Genomic DNA, 5,330 nt, shown 5'->3' on the forward strand with positions numbered 1-5,330 from the left:
GCCTCCATATCTCCATTTTGCCTTAAATTGGTTTTGATGCCAGCAGAGTGAGAAAATGCCAGAGGCTCTGGGTGGGTGCCCCATCGTAAATGCACCAAACAATTCCTAAAGATTTTCCAAAACACTACTCTGTCGATAAATTGTAGCACTTTGAATTAGCACCAGAGCTTTAAGAGCTCTGCAGCTGTCACCTGGAGACTGGCAACAGCTTGTTTAAGGGTGGGGAGTATGGCATTTATGGCATTGTATCTGTCTGAGGTCCTCCTCCTCCTCCTCAGACCCCACCCTCAGCATGCTTCATCCCTAAAATATCCTGGAAGTTTCCAACCTGGAGTTGGCAACCCTATGTCCTTTCCAGGCAACCATCAGCCTACCTTTATCTGCCTGTCTGTCTTCAGGTTTACATCCCCCCCCCCAGCCTCTGCCTAGGGAAAGGGCAGTCTTTCCCTGCAGTGGGAACCAAAGCAGCTGACATCATTCTCCTCTCCCCAGTATGATCCGCACACCCTATGAGGTATGTTAAGGTTGAAAGTGTGTGAATGGTCCATAATCCCCCAGGCAGCTTTTAAAACATGAACCTGGGACCTGCACACCACCAGAATACAGCAGGTTCCATATGCAACTGACATTCCAACTGCCTTGCGGGGGGGGGAGTTTGAGGTGTGGAATGGAGTGAAGTCCAATCAGCTTCCATATGCAAAAGACCAGGTTGTCGCAGCAGTTGTGGTGTGGGCGGGACCCGGGCTTTGCCTCAGCGTCTTCTGACTGACAGTTCAAGCGTCCATACACTAAAGGTGTGCATTTGGAATGTTGGTCCCCACTACTGCTTTATAATATAAGGGAGAGATGGCTGCTCTTTTTAGTCAGAGTTACTCATAGTGTGCTTTGTCCAGCAGCTTTCTGAGAGAAGGGAAGGTCACACAAAGTGGGGAAACTGAGCGCAAAAACCAGGAAAATATATAGGAATTCAAAGGATTCAGTTTGCCGTGGTCAGTCTACTATCTGCCAGCCAAGGCCTTCTTTAAAATGACTCTTAGAATTTTTCCTAATTAATATTTCTGATACATGCTTTGAACACTTAGAAGAACTAGTATGTAAATATAAGTTGCCAGGGGCTCTTTTTGTAGAAAAAGCCCAGCAGGAACTAATTAGCATAATAGGCCACACCCAACACCAGAAACTCATTAGTGCATTAGGACGCACCCCCATGTTACCAGAAGTGTGGTTATCCAGCCACACCCACCTTTTGCTTGTTATTCTGTTTACCTTGTTTTTTGTCAAAACCCAGGACTTTTTTTGTAGCAGGAACTCCTTTGCATGTTAGGCCACACACCCCTAATGTAGCCAATCCTAATGAGTTTCTGCTGTTGGGTGTGGCCTATTATGCTAATGAGTTCCTGCTGGGCGTGGTCAACTTAGGAGCCAGCCGGAACTCCGTTCCTGTGTGTTCCTGCCCAAAAATAGCCCTGTAAGTTGCTATAGGTAGCAAAATGGTCTTAATTAGGACACTACTTAACAAATAAATAAACAAAATTAAAATGTGTGGTTGCATCGGTGTAGTATTTTAGGTTGAACACACTTAGAACACATGAATTTGCATTATAGAGTCACAACAGTGGTTTATTGCAGTTATTCTTGTCTATTCTTACTGGCACTAGCTCTCCAGATTCTCATGTTGCGGTCTTTCACATCATCTACTACCTGGTCATTTGAACCGGAGATGCCAGGAACTGAACACAGGACCTTCTGTGTGCAAAGCCCATGCTCTATCACTGAGCCCCGTTGCAGTGATGCAGTCTGATCCAGGGAGATGTGTATTTTAAGGCCAACTTAGCCCAGTGGCATTGTAGTATCTGGCTGTTCCTTGAGGCATGTTGTCTTCCAACAGTATTGCACTCTATATATTTATTTGAAAAACTGACAATAAAAAGCTTGAGGACAGTGTTCATAGAGTTTCCTCTTGTGCACTTTATCATTTATCATAATCTGCATGGCAAATATTAGTTTATTGGGATGATTAGATGCCTTTTTGTAGACTCGCATGATTGAATGATTGGATGCTGCTTTACAACAAATCCATTTAGTTTCAGCTACAAGTGGGTGGTTGTTTACCTGACAATGATGAGCAACTCTGAACAGTGGCCTATCGTGATTTGTCAGAAATATTTTAAAATTATGGTCATTTGCAGATTAATGGTCATATTAGTTGCAGTTTAGGAGTTGGATCAATAGTGTAGTCAGAGAGTGGGAGTCTGTACACAGTTTTTATTGACAAATGAGGTGGAAAACTCTTAGTTTGAAGGTAAGATTTAATGTAATGAAATAATGTCCCTATTTGTCAACAGCCTCATCGCACATTCAATGACAGTGTGTATTCATAAGATTCCCTGTCAGACAAGACAGCAATTAGGAAAGTGAGTTATCTGAGTGATTCACATAAAAATATAAATTACTGCAGCTGATGCAGCCTTAGCTTTGTATTGCATTTAGCATCTGTGAAATTTAGCCCTGTCATTGCAAGTCTCGCTTTTACCTGCAGTATAACTTTTTGGCTCCGCAGCATTTTTCTTTTTGAAAAGCACATATACTGTAGCCTTTTTTAAAAGTGAATTTAGCATATTTATAACTTGTTATAAGCTGAGAAATCATGCTTGACGGTCAACATTTATTTATTTCCTTTATTTGTAGTCCGCCTTTCTCATTGAGACCCTGATATCTATCAGCAGCGACTTACAAGGTTAAAGCAAGTGTAAATACCCTCTTGCCCTGACTTTCCTGAGAGGCTGAACTTTATTTTGGCATAAGACTCGGGGAGAGTTAGAAAAAAGCTATGCTACGCTGCTGCTTGGCTCCCAGCCTAGGCAACACAATATACTCCAGGTAGTGTTGTGATTGGCAAATCAAAGCTGTTGGTGTCTGTGGTTGTAGTGTGGGCATTGCCAGTACGTCATGCTAGCCACTCTTTTCTTTCCCAGTTTATTTCAGGGGCACCAAATATGCCATTGTACTCCACACGTGTTTCATCCGATAGATTTCTCAGTTGTCTATGGTATTCTGGGCTGTGGTGGGAAGGGTATGGGAAGGTACCCAAATACAGGACCATCTTTAGAATCCCATGACAAGCTGCAGAGGGAAGGTGGAGTAAGATAGGTTCCCTACCTTCTCCTGTTTTGATTCAGGGAAGTGTTAGCCCTCCCAGTATCACTGTATGGCTGAAGACAAAGAAGTACCACTGCCAATCTCATTCAGAATTAGCTGCCTGCTGTCTTTCTGTCAGAGCAATGGTCTGGTGGCTCAAATGACCAGACTAGGTTTTAACAGATTAGGAAAAGGGACAGGATATGAGGGGAAAGGGGGATGGCATGCATCATATAAGAACATAAGAGACGCCAATGTTGGATCAGGCCAAAGGCCCATCTAGTCCAACACTCTGTCACACAGTGGCCAAAAATACCAGGTGCCATCAGGAGGTCCACCAGTGGGGCCAGGACATTAGAAGCCCTCCCACTGTTGCCCCCCCCAAGCACCAAGAAGACAGAGCATCACTTGCCCCAGAGCCCCTATCTATACCTTGTGGCTAATAGCCACTGATGGACCTCTGCTCCATATGCCTATCTAATTCCCTTTTGAAGCCGTCCATGCTTGTAGCCACCACCACTTCCTGCGGCAGTGAATTCCATGTGTTAATCACTCATATGCTCTATGAGAAGACCCATACATGATTCTATGATACAGTAGACTTTGTTTAGCCAAGCCAGAAGCAGTGTTCCAGTATGTCTATTGCTTTTGGACTAGGCTCTTACAGGTAGCACAAACTGGGAGTGAACCGTGGGTCCTCCTACACAGCTAACTCACACAGTTTAGATAGTGTACCTTGGATAGACTAAAAAATAATGCATTAATCTCTCTGAGGTTCAGAATTGATACAGTAGGCCAGATTTTACTTATCTATTGGTGGATCTAAGATGGCCCATTTTTTCTTATAGTATAGGCTAAGGATAATCTGCTTTGAGTGAGGGGTACAATCCCTTAGAATTTCATTCCGATTGAATGGGGGAAAGTTATTTCTGGAAATCAATGGAAACAAAATATTAATAAAGAATAGGTAAAGGTAGAGGTTTTCCTTGCTCGAAAGCTAGTCGAATCCGACTCTAGGGTTGCGGTGCTCAAGCCGAAGAGCCAGCGCTGTCCAAAGACATTTCCGTGGTCATGTGGCCGGCATATGTATAAAACTAAAGAGAATTGAAAATAAAAAACATGTGCATCTCTAATACACAGCAATATCCATTTGTTTATTCAGTATACAGTCTAAATAAAAAGCATCATTCCTTATCCTCGTGTCCTATTTTCCTTCTTTCAATATTATAATAGTAATGTGCCCCAAAAATTCTGCATCAGCTTCACATCCTTTGATAAGAATTCATACCATGATTACAGGCATGATTTACACCAGCAGAGTATGAAAGCCATTGTTCTTTATGCATCTTATCAGGGCATTCTGATTTAAGTGAAAGGAGTGAAAGCAATTTGAGGAACTTAATATCTAAAAAGTTGTTCATCTGAGCATACAGTTAATTAATAAGTATAATCAACTTCAAACTTGAAATCATTTGATACAAAATATCCCAAATAAAATAATAGAATGTAATTTTATAAGTTTAATAGCAAGTTTAAGAGTTACCAAATATGTTTATCAGTAAAAGTATCCGAAAGAAACCAATTAATATTCTGGATGATAAACATCTTATGTAACATTCTCTTGACAGTCAGTCAGAACTGGAGTATTCACCTTCTGTTTCCGCTACGATAAAGTTTTCAATCCTTGGCTTCATGAAACACAAATGTTTTGTCATACGTTATAATCCAAAGCCTTATATCGTAAAAGAACAGCAATAGCTACAGTCCTTGGTAATGTAGTTGTCACCAAAACCACTTTGTACCTTCAAAGTTAAGTGGAATGGAACACTTAACGGAGCCTGAGGTTAAACTATCATAGAGGCTGGTAACATTTCATTTGAGTCCCCCCCCCCTTTTGCTCTTTACCCGTGTGATTTAGCCAGGGGTCATTTCGTAGGAAAAGAGCTAGGGGAACTCATTAGCATAACTCATTAGCATATACCACACCCCCTGACATCAGGGGCCCGGCGGTGGACCTGCAAGGCCAGCGGGAGTGCGAGGAAGCCCCGCCAAGGCCCTCCCTGGCCCCAGGCAGGCAGGCAGGGGTGGGGGGAGGCAGGGAGGAAGCACCCCTCCCTCTTCTCCTGCCTCCTCCTGGCTGAATGAGGGCCGGAAGCGGGGCAGGGGGCGGGGGTTTGTCATGTGACCAGCCT

At 43.0% G+C, this 5,330-nt stretch overlaps 1 protein-coding gene across 1 annotated transcript in view; it reads left to right on the forward strand.

The window, feature by feature from the left end:
* Window positions 1–5,330, forward strand: part of USH2A (Usher syndrome 2A (autosomal recessive, mild)) — a gene marked incomplete at its 5' end in the record, with an annotated part of 716,575 nt that overhangs the window by 516,328 nt on the left and 194,917 nt on the right. The gene's annotated exons all lie outside the window — the stretch shown is intronic.

Source organism: Gekko japonicus, unplaced genomic scaffold, assembly GCF_001447785.1.
Source record: "Gekko japonicus isolate JY-2015 unplaced genomic scaffold, Gekko_japonicus_V1.1 scaffold810, whole genome shotgun sequence".
In the NCBI taxonomy this organism is placed as follows: domain Eukaryota; kingdom Metazoa; phylum Chordata; class Lepidosauria; order Squamata; family Gekkonidae; genus Gekko; species Gekko japonicus.